Here is a 12,451-nt window from a genome sequence, read left to right on the forward strand (position 1 = left end):
GCTCAACTATACGAAGTGGAATGACATGCTTCCTTCGTATAAGGTTGAGCTTCTTAAACTTATAGAGGTAATGAATTGAATTTATTCTTTTTAATTCGACACCTTCTGTATGTTAATTTGCTTTGTACCATAATTTTATTTTAGAGGTTTAATATTATTATAACATTCTGTACCTTGTTGTAGGGTAAGTTTGTACTCCCTCCAGAGAGCCATGATTGGGTGCTAAAGTCTCTCAACCGCAAATGGAAAGAATATAAAGCAAAATTGAAGACGGACTTCAAGCGCGAGGGTATGACAGAGGAGGAGGTTGCTCGTGTGACTCCTCCTGATGTATACCTTCAGCAGTGGAGGGAGCTTGTTCACTACTGGTTTTCTGAAAGAGGACAGGTCATGTATATTGTTTCAATATCTTCTATTATCTTTATTACTAATATAGATTGCAAATATATACATTGAATCATATTATACTGTGTGCTTTTATTTTGGCAGACATATTCTAATATTGGTAGAGCTGCCCGAGCATCTCAAGCAGTTCCTCATACTTCAGGCTCGAAGAGTTATGCGAGACGTAGAAATGAATTCGTAAGTTCTTTTGAAACTATTTGAAACTCTACTAACATATAGCACGTATCATGATATATAGTTTTGCCCATATACTTTCCGTATGTGTAGATAGTAGAGCATGGAAGGGAGCCTGGTGAGGTAGAGTTTTATAAGATGACCCACACTCACCGAGATGGCACCTTTGTCCGGGACGAGTCGAGAGATATAGTTGTATGTATTCATTTTTTTATTTGATCATAATTATTTTATTAATTTTACTTCCTTTAAATTATTAATGTGACTGTTTATTTTTTTGAGAGAGATATAGGAAAGAGCTACAAATCTCATTTCAGAGCGCGTCGGGGAGTCGTCATCATCCGACGCGGCCAGTCGCGTCGAGGCTCAGGTCTATGCAGAATTGATGGGCCCAGAACGTTATGGTCGCGTGAGGGGTTAAGGTATCGGAGTTACCCCCACTCAGCTGTCTGCAGTGAGCCGATATACCCAAGATGCCAGACAAGGTACTAGCACTGCAGAGGTTTGTAGTTTGAAGACAGAGATGGGACAGATAAAGCAGTCATATGAGACAAGGATAGAGGAGATGAGGCAGAGTCATATGACTGATATGGCGGAGTTGAAGCAGAGCCAAGAGTTGAAGATACAATCTTTGCAGGATCAGCTTGACCATATTTCATCTTTTTTGCAGAGATTTGCTCCTCCGGTACATAACTAAATATATTTGAATATATTATATAATTATAATGTATTCTTGTATGAGCGTGATGACTTTCGTATTTTTAGTTTCTAAAGTATTTTTTTTCTTGTAGGTTGATGATACTTCATCTACTCGTAGAGATGATGATGCCGTCGATCCTTGATACATATCGTAGATTGTGTACTTAGAAATTTGAGATGTATATTTTTAGAATGTTTTTGAAGTACAATGTAATCAAATATTATAATATGAATGTAATCAAAGTTCTTGTTTGTGACGTGTATTTTGTTATATATGTGATTTAGAGTATTTGTTTTGTTAGAATTTAATATGTACAGGGTATTATAAATTACTTTTATAAATTTTTTTTTAAAAAAAATTCATTTGCCGACGCTTTTAAGCGTCGGCAAAAGCCACCGGCACAATACCGGCAAAAAATGGCACGCCGTTAACGACGCTTAAAAGCGTCGGCTAAGGGAAAATAGTTAACGACGCTTAAAAACGTCGGCATAGGCCACCTTCGCCGACGCTTTAAAGCGTCTGTGTAGTCCAACAGTGCCGAGGGTGGTCGAAGTTTGCCGACGCTTAAAAGCGTCGGCTAAGGAAAAATAATTAACGACGCTTAAAAACGTCGGTATAGGCCACATTCGCCGACGCTTTAGCGTCTGTGTAGTCCAACAGTGCCGAGGTTGGTCGAAGTTTGCCGACGCTTAAAAGCGTCGGCTAAGCGAAAATAGTTAACGACGCTTAAAAACGTCGGTATAGGCCACATTCGCCGACGCTTAAAAGCGTCGGCATAGACCACCGACGCTTTCTTCACGCGTCGGCCTAAACCGGCTCCACTCCCACCTGCCCGACGTCGGAGCCACGCTTTGGGGAGCGTGGGTGAGAAACTCGCCGACGCTTAAAAGCGTCGGTATAGACCAAATATAGCGCCGGGAGATATCAATTATTTTGTAGTGCTAGTTGACTCCTCTATATGTTGGAGAGGGTACTTTATGTGGGTTCCTTTCTTTCCAAAAGAAGTTTGTGGAATTGCACCAAAAGTTTTCATTATAGTAATACTTATAAATATTTTCAAGCACGTTGGCATGTTAGTTACCTATATTTGTTCATTAATTAACTGCATTGAGGTAATTTTGCAGTTAGCACCTTTGCTATGAATAATACTATTGCTTCAATTGAAACTTTGACCGAAACAAACTATAAAATTTGAAAAGGTGACATTGAGCTGGCACTAAATTTGATGGATTTGGATATCGCACTCAAGGATGATCCTCCATCTCAAGTTACTAGTGGGAGTACTTTAGAATAAAAGACTGCCTATGAATAGTGGGAGAGAGCGAATCGTTTTAGCATGAGGATCATGAAGAGGTACATATCCAATTCAATTCTAGATGCTATACCTGATAATGGTAATGCTAGGCAATTCTTTGATGCCATAAGTAAGAGATATTGTAATAACCCCAAAATTTTTTTTTATAAAAAGGGATATAATAGTCCTTTAAAATTGATATAAGGGGTAAAATTGGAAGGAATCAAAAGATAATGACATAGTTGTAGATGCGTTGAAGTGGCAAGGGTAAAATTGGAAGGAATCAAAAGTTAATGGCATAATAGCAGATATGTTGAAGTGTTAGGGGCAAAATGAGAATTTAATAATATTAAACAAAGGGTGAATAGTGCTTGATGTGACTTAATTGGAGGGTTTGAGTTGATCTTAGACGGAATGAAATGGAGAGAGAGAGGAAGGGAGTCTCAGGCGAGAAAAAAAAAAGAAGGAGAAGAAGAAGAAGAAGAAAGAAGAAGGAAGAGGAATTCGAGGTGGAAGGGAGCTCCGGTTGCACTGCGAGCTGCAGGAAAAAACGTAGGTCTCCTTCCCCTCTACACAAGGACCTCGATTTCCAAAAAAAAAAGGTAAATATCCATCCCTATCTAGTCTTTTGATGACATTAGGCTATACAAAGGGTGAATAGTGCTTGATGTGACTTAATTGGAGGGTTTGAGTTGGTCTCAGACGGAATGAAACAGAGAGAGAGAGGAAGGGAGTCTCAGGCGAGAAAAAAAAAGAAGGAGAAGAAGAAGAAGAAGAAAGAAGAAAGAAGAGGGATTCGAGGTGGAAGGGAGCTCCGGTTGCACTGCGAGCTGAAGGAAAAAACGTAGGTCTCCTTCTCCTCTACACAAGGACCTCGATTTCCAAAAAAAAAAAGGTAAATATCCATCCCTATCTAGTCTTTTGATGACATTAGGCTATACAAAGGGTGGATGTAGTCTAGAGGGATCAGATAAGGGTTGTAGAGGTGGTTAAAAGAGGAAGAATCGGATTTCGACAAATTTTGCCGGCATTACGGAAAAACTATGTCGAAGTCCCAACTTTGGTGAATTATTTAGGGGGTCAAACGGCCTCCGATGATGATGCATGTTATCTCTTTGGAATCCCCTATGAGTGTAGAATGTTAGGTAAAAATTTCATCAAATTTGGAGTCCTGAAAGTGGATCAAAATCAGGATGAAGTAACCCACTGTCAGTCCGAGTTACTGTTCATCCAGGTGGAAAATAAGGGATTTCATGCTGTATTAGAGTATTAAGCCTAGATCAAGCTAAAAGGGACCTTGTACTCATGCAAGGGAGTCCCTAATACACATAAATGGTGAGTTAATTAATTAAAAAGAAAAAGAAGAAAGAAAAGAAAAGATTTAGGGAACGGGGGAGTTGAATCAATTAAAGTTTCCTATGTTATAATTGGCACGTAGATTATGACCCTTGATACAGGACTAAATGTATTATAAATGCATGTCACAGTTGGGCAAGAAGCTAGGGAACAAGAAGAAGAAGTTTTCCACTGCCTACTGTAGATTTTTGGAGGTGTATCGAGGCCGTGCCGGATTGACAGGTGAGTGGAAGTCATGTACTTTGCACTATGAGCATTCGTAATTCATTTTCATAAATGTCGCCAAATGTGAATTGATTCCACTTGTGCATATTAATAGATATTGTGACTTGATTCCACCTAGGTTTATTGATTGATTGTTGTGGAAAATTCCTTTATGTTTTGTTCTCCATGCTTGATTATTCTGTACATGCATTTGAGGGAATACTGAGAGGAATTACGAGGGATAGATGAGTATTCAAATTGGATCCGAATTGTGAAATGATTTCTTTTGTAAATTGATTCATTTTCTCTATTTCAAAGACTTGTAGAGCCCTTCTCATGGTATATTGAGTTGCATTGCACTCCCATGATTCCTCACTCCCAAGCCTGATGTTAGTTTATGATTGGGTCGGAGTCGAGTGAGTGGTAGTCTTGATTATGCTCCTTTTTAGTAGAGTATTGGGAGGGTGCATTATGGCATTTATGCATGGCTTGGCAGTATCTGCAGGACACCTATAGTCGATGGGGGTTGAACATCGGCATGTGTGCACATAGTAGCCTTCTGGGTGGGCGGAGCCCAGTCCCTTCCTAGGGGGACACGGCCCTAGGCGTAGGATCGGCCGGTCCTACGACTCATATTCTGCTTGCCGCCGGGCATAGTAAGACCCCGCGAGGTGCAGTATGGCTTTCCGCGGATGTAGAATTCCCGCGAGGTACCGTTTAGTATATAGATGTGAGATGGATTTCTGTTCTGGATACTGGCCAGAATTTACATGATCAGTGTGGTATCTTATCCTGCATATGCATGTGACAGTGGGGAGTTGTTGCTGGTTCGCCTGGGGCGTAAAACCCACCTTCCGACAGCTGTCTAGCATTTACATTATCAGTATGGTGTCTTATCCTGCATATGCATGTGATAATGGGAAGTTGTTGCTGGTTCGCCTGGGGCGTAAAACCCACCTTCCGACAGCTGTCTAGTGATGATTTACATATTGGTGTGGTGTCATATTCGATGTATGCATATGGCAGTAGGAAGTTGTTGCTGGTTCGCCTGGGGCGTAAAACCCACCTCCTGATAGCTGTCTTGTTGATGATTCAGCCTATTGACACCTGATTTATATGATTCAGTACTATGACCTGTTGAGCATATTCATGTTATCATACATACTTATTTGATTATTCTATATATGCTCCAGATGAGTTGATTAGGATTGTGATGATTTACTCCTTATTTCTTATGTTGAGTTATGTGTACCCTGTTCTTGACGACTGCTCATATGCTCTTGAGATTTCACCTCGAGCCATGATTATATCTTGTCTCATGTGCATAGTACTCTCTACTCCACTCACTGAGTATTTATATACTCACTCCCCAGTTTGGTGTTTTTGATTGCAGGGCAGGTATTGTATAGAGAAGAGCAGGGTTAGAGATTGCCTGCTAGCTGTGCCGCTCCATAGTATAGTATAGTATAGTATAGTATAGTATAGATAAAGGTTTATACATTTTGGTGTATTATAAACCTTCTATTGTATATAGTGTATAGTTACAGTCATAGATCCTGTTGTGGATATGGGTTTGACCATGGATGGAATGGAAACCAGATTTTTATACAGATGAGTTATATGCCTGAGATGATGTATTGATATATATTGTCCAGGTTCATTTTGTGACAGATTATGTGATTACTGCTCTAACAGGTAGTGTTGTTGTATGTATTGAGATAATCCTGACAGGTCACTATAGGAAAGGTGATCATTTTGTGCATGCATCATGCCAAAAATTTTTCAGAATTTATTGATGATTGATAGGTAGTAGGGTTCTACGTGGTGGCTGGTGGCCTTATGCCTACCCGCACCCTAGGACCGTCGCGGCGGCCCGCCAGGAACGGGGCGGGGGTCGTGACAGATATGTAGAATCTGATAAGGCTAAGACTGAAGACCTAATGGATAAATAAATCAATATGAGGTATGATGGTACTAGTGATATTAGGTTTTACATAATAAAATTAGAGTAATGCATCTAAGCTCTGTAGTCTTGAGATTTCTATCCCTAATGATTTTATTGTGCATTAAGCTCTTAATTCTCTCCTCTCTTAATTCTCTCCCTGTGCAATTTAGTCGGCTTAGAACCACATATAATGCGCAGAGGGATAAATGGAATACGAATGAACTCATTTTTGTTTGGAAGTAAAATATCTTAGGGAAAAGAGTGAGAGTGCTAATGTGATGTATCAATCACGCCCTAAGGATCTCATACATAATAAGAAAAAAAGGGCAATGGTTCCAAAAGGGATGGTTAGACTCACAATTCTATGGTAAAAATTAGAATTATGGATGCCCACAAGCTGCTATTAAGAAATCTCTCAAGTGCTTCTTCTATAAAAGAAAGGATCATAAGAAATTTGAATATTTCAAGCATAAGAGTTAGCTAGAGAGAAAAAAAAAATGTATGTATGGTATTGTCTCTAAAATGTGATTAGCTAAGGATAAATCCTTTATGTTGTGGCACAAGCAATTTAGTCATTTTTCTAAAGAGAAAATTCAAAGATTAATTAATGATGAAATTGTACTTTCATTTGACTTTAGTGATTTTCACACTTATATTGATTGTCTTAAAAGCAAATTTACCAAATCCAAAAGAAAGAAGTCTACACGTGAACTTTTAGCATTCATTCATATAAATATTAGTGAACCCCTAGATTCTACTATCTATAGTAGTAGGTATATCATTATTTTTATTGATGACTTTTCTCGCTATGAATATATCTATCTTCTTAAGAAAAAATCTGAAAACTTGATAAGTTTAAAATCATTAAAATTGAGGTTGAAAAGCAGCGTGGAAAAATAATTAAGATGGTGAGTTTTGATCGTGGTGGTGAATACTATGGTTGATATGGTGAATTTTGCCAATAAAAGGACCGTTTGCCAAGTACTTGCAGAAATGTGGGATGGTTGCTCAATACGCCATGCTTAGAACTCCTGAGCAAAATGGTGTAGCTACAAAGAATAATTGCACTCTTAAATATATGGTTAGAAGTATAATGAGTGGGTGCAATTTATCAGGATATCTCTAGAGTGAGGTCTTAAAGACCGTCATCTATATCTCGAATAGAGTTTCTTGTAAGGCAGTTCCCAAGCCACATTTTAAGTTGTAGATTTGAAGGAAGTCTAGTATCAATCACTTTCATATTTGGGGCTGCCCTGTAGAGGTTAAAATTTATAATCCATTAGAGAATAAGTCTGGACCTAGAACCAATTGTTGTTATTTCATTGACTATCAAGATAATTCTAGAATATACAAATTCGACTGCCTCTGACAGAGGCACAAAGATTGTTGAGTCTACCCATGCTAGGTTTTTAGAGTCTGATATTGATAATTGCAGATATTTTTATACTGAAAATTAGAGGAAAGATGTTATTGTTCCTACTCCTGTTGTCCATAAAAAAGTCATATTTCATCCTATCAAAAGGGTAGTGGGAGAACAACAGCAAACAACTGAACCGATTATAGCACCTCCACGGCTAGTTAATAAAATACCAATAAAAGGATCACACAGACAAAAGAGAATTGTCATTCCTAATGACTATATGGTTAATTTAGGTGAGAATGATTATAACATTGGTCACGAGGTTGATCCGGTCTCATATGATTAGGCTATTGCATGTTTCCAGTAAAATAAGAGGCTTGAAGCTATGTGTGATGAGATGCAATTCATGGCTAGCAATAAAGTATGGAATCTTGTGGAATTACATGAGGGGTTTAAGCCTACAAGGTGTAAATAGGTTTTTAAAACTAAGAAAGACTCTAATGGTAATATTAAATGCTACAAGGCTAGACTAGTTGCAAAAAGCTTCATACAAAAAAAAGGCATAGATTAAAATGTGACTTTTTCTCCAGTCTTTTTTAAGGACTCTTTCAAAGTAATTATGGCACTAGTATCCCATTTTGACCTAGGGCAGATATATGGCAAATTCGAGTATGGAGCATTGGAAGGTAGCTAAAAAGGTTATGAGGTATTATTTTTTTTGTTGGCTTATAGAAGGTCTGATTATTTTGAGGTAACTAGATATTGTAATTCTGATTTTTTGTTGGTTGCATGGATGATATAAAATCCACTTCTATTTATATTTTTTATGATGGCTAGAGGAGCTATTTTTTAAAAAAGTACAAAGCAAACTTTTGTGCAATTTTTTACTATGTAGGCAGAGTTTGTGGCATGTTATGGAGCTACAACTCATGCTGTTTGGTTGAAAAATTTTATCTCAGAACTTATGATTGTTGATTCAACCACCTAAGATTTATTATGATAAAAGTGTAGCTGTGTTCTTTTCAAAGAACAATAAAAGTCCCAACACCTCTAAACATATGAGATAAAATATCTCGTAATCAGAGATTTGCTTACAAAGGGAGATATTGTTATTAAGCATATAGAGACTGATGCAATGCTGGCAAATCCATTAACCAAAGTACTTAGATCCAATATATTTGTTAAATAAAGATATCTTTTCAATTATTTTCATATTGGAATATTACATTTATATTTGGGCACATATGGTTGTTTGTACATGTTGTTTAAATGAAAGTCTTAAGCATAAAGATGTTGCTTAAGCATAAAGGAATTGATTATGCTATAATTGATATCATGATTATCTTAATATATAAAGATGAAATTGTGACATAAGCTTAAAATTGTTGTAATTATAGCAGCTTTTATTTGAAAGCATAAAGAGGTTTAATTTGAGAGCACAAAGTGGACTGATGATGAACTTTGTATATTTTGATCACATAAGAGTACAAAATTCACACTACGTGCACTACATCACTGAGATCCATGTCGATGAGATTACTATCATTTGTAACCATAGGAGGGTCTTGTGTCAGTAAGTGATATAAAAACTGTTATGATTTGATGTTAGTGGTTTTGTCGGACCAGATTTTTGATAAGATGTTGTTCATTCAGGACATTTGTATATATGATCACATGAGGTGAACTTAGCCCAGGAGTCATTTGCAAATTATATATGTATATAATAAATACATTTTCTTTAAAAACTTAAAGTCTTAATCAACGTCGCCCAAGTGAAAGAATGTTAAAATTTCTTATAAAGGTAGGCTTCCATTGATTATAGATTGATTTTAATTTTTTATTATGCAATACGGGCTAAGTTGTCATTTGATTGAATATTTAAGAAGCCCATCGTTAGTTTTTGATCATATGGTTATTTTGGGCTTTGTTGTTTTAGTCATGTGGTGTGGTGAGCATCAGTGTTGGCCTGATTTGTTAATGGGCTCTGTATGGGGGATCTTTAGCAGTACTAATTGGGCTAGATTCTTACTCTACTCTTATATATTCCTGTTTGTAGAGAAACCTTAGAGCGTAGAGAAACCATAGAGCATCAAGGTTTCTACGTTTCCAATGCCATTGAGGAGACAGGCATCAAGGAGCCATCAAGGTATGCTTCAAACTTTTCTATTTAGATTAATGATTGTCTGCTTGTTTTGTGTTCTAATCTCCTGCATGGTGTCCATAAAAATTCAACACAATATGCCTAGATCTTCCAAGAGGCCAAGCATGCACCGAAGTATTTAATATGTAGGGTATCAAGTTTGCAATTTAATATTGAAGTCCCAGATAAATTAAAAAACTTTTTTTAAAATTAGTACTTAACCCAGAAAGCATCTCAAAGTTGGAAAGAATTATCTCAAGGACTATAACCTATTCTTTTTGCCTTCAAAAGAGTAAGGTATCATCAGCATAGTGATGATTATTAATTCCATTAGAAGAACCCAATGATCAATGCTAGCAATAAGTTCTTGATCGGTTATTGCTGTAGGATATTGATCCAGAAAAAGAATGAAAGGGGAGAGGATCTCCTTGCCTTACTCCTCTCCCATAATTAATCCAATTCCCAGCTTCCATTAACCAAAAGAACAACTTCATTGGAAGTGATATTAGAAGCCTCTTTTCTCCATGACTAAAACCAATTCAACTTCTCAAAAGTCATTTCAAAATCAAGTTTTTCACCATATGCCATTTATCTTGTGTCTGTTACAAAAAAAATTATCAGCAACGGCTCGCCCTCCAATGAAACTAGTCCGAGATTTATCAATAAAATTATCCAATAATGGTGCTAACCTTGTTGCAAGAATATTTGAAATGATTGTAGTGATGATGAATTGCACTAATTTTTGAGATTAAAAAATTATAAACCCAAGATGCTACCTGGCAACACACTCCCTTATTCCTTGATCTCGTTAAAGAGAGGAGGGAGTGTGATCTCTGTATATGAACTCTAGAAATTTTTTCTTTCTTGTCCAGTTGACTTTTATTGCATGATAATAATGTGAGATGCATCGAAGATCCAATGACCATGTCTTAATGAGGAGTTCTGCAATGATACAAAATCTTATCTAAAAAAACTTGTTAGAAATTATTAGTTGGAGTCTTTGATCTTAATTAAGTACTCAAGATCTCCTCAATGTATAAACAATTTGAGATTAATATCTTTAAATACTCTCCATGTTTAAGGCCCAGCATCCTTGCCAATGAAGGTTCCGATCCGATCATAAAGACCACCACTCACTAATGATCAACCCAAAAAATACCCGTGCGCTGATGCCATTTGTAATGATTTAGATTTTACCAAAAAGATTAGCTAGAAATTATTATTTTAGATGTTTTTCTTGCTTGAGCACCCAAGGTTATGAGGTCCAAAAATCGAGATAGGAGATTGAGCATAGTACTAGTTGCACACTATGCATTTTTATTTTTGTTTCGTTCCTTCCTTTTCTTTCTTTTCTTTTTTGGAGGAAGTGCTCGCATGTCATACATGAAGACGCGAAAGATGGTAACAAATTGACATCATGCTTATATGATCCATGCACAGTAGACATCTAGATGCAAAGTATGGTCAGCATTGCATAAGATAATCAGACGATTTAAATAATGTTAGACCATTATATTTGCATATAACCAACCTATATAGAACATAGTGATATACAAAAGCACAATTTAGTGTAACTTCACATGGCAATATGCTTTCAACTTTCTTATGTTAGAAGAGCTGAATAAGGTTGCATTGGGAAAGGTTTCTATATAACTAGGATTAGACTTGGAAAAATTTGGGCTTCAAGCTGTCTAAGGCGTAAAATTTCTTTCAAAATTTAATCTATGGAGATGAGACTGATCTTGTCTTTATATACTGTACCAGAGGATAGTGTCTTACAAAGTTCTAGCAACCGGTAGGTTTAATTTGTTTGATAAGAGTTCGTGCTTTTAAAGGAATAAGCATTTTATGTCCCATAAAATTTATCATCGAGTCTTCTAAAATCAATGTCCATGATTGGGTTGGACCACCTTATGGAATTAAATCCTAAGATTGACTACCCAAAGTATTCCATCATAAGCTCTTTAAACTCCCTTCCATCATGTTCAATGGCCTGAGCTACCAACAGGCTATCATCTAAAAACAAAATATGAATAACTACAATCTAATTATTCAACATTTTTTTATTTAATAAAAATATTTTTAAATTTAAATCTCCATGTCTTCACAAAAAATGAATTTTATTTTGCAAATCATGACATAATTGCAAAAAGCCATTATTCTAACATGGATTTCTCTTATAAGGGTAAGTGAAGGTTGAAATATATCCACTACTATTGAAGGCTCCAGTTGAGAAAAGAGCAATATTTATTTCCATTATAATGACAAATAAAATTCTGAAAGAGGCCATCGGTAGGGGATGCTAGTTTTAAGTAAAGTTTTAAATCCTGCCAACCATCCCCTTCTACCAAAAAAAAAAAAAAAAGAAGCACCACCCCCTTTTGCGGAAAACAACAAAGGCAAAAAAGAAAAAAAACATCAATTGCTAGTTGTAGTTTATAATAACACTGTAATGTACAAAATTCAGCACTCATACATATTTAAAAATGAAAATCTCAACAAAATTATGTATATTTTCAAATCATGCTTTAGAAAATTCAAGAGTGTTCACCTCTTTTATTAAAAAGTTGGAGCTAATCTAACCAATGTTATAGAAAGGCAACCTTATTGCCAGTGGTGTGGAAGGCTCGAAGAGCAACTCCAACACTACATTCACCCTAACCAATGCATGGTCTGTGGAATAGATGCAGTTTCTTTGCCCCTCTATCATCGCAGTCTTCTTATTTCCTCAAGCAATCATGCAACACTAAGAAGCTTTGGTTGCCTGCGATCACCTCTAAGTTAGCTTAGCAATCTATGGGTTGTGAGTATGTGAGAGGTGATATACATGTGAATCACAAATTTATTAGTTATGTAGGCCCCTCACTAGAGGA

Source organism: Phoenix dactylifera, chromosome 2 (assembly GCF_051530095.1).
Source record: "Phoenix dactylifera cultivar Ajwa chromosome 2, Ajwa_hap1_PhDact_Kaust_v1.1, whole genome shotgun sequence".
Classification (NCBI taxonomy): Eukaryota; Viridiplantae; Streptophyta; class Magnoliopsida; order Arecales; family Arecaceae; genus Phoenix; species Phoenix dactylifera.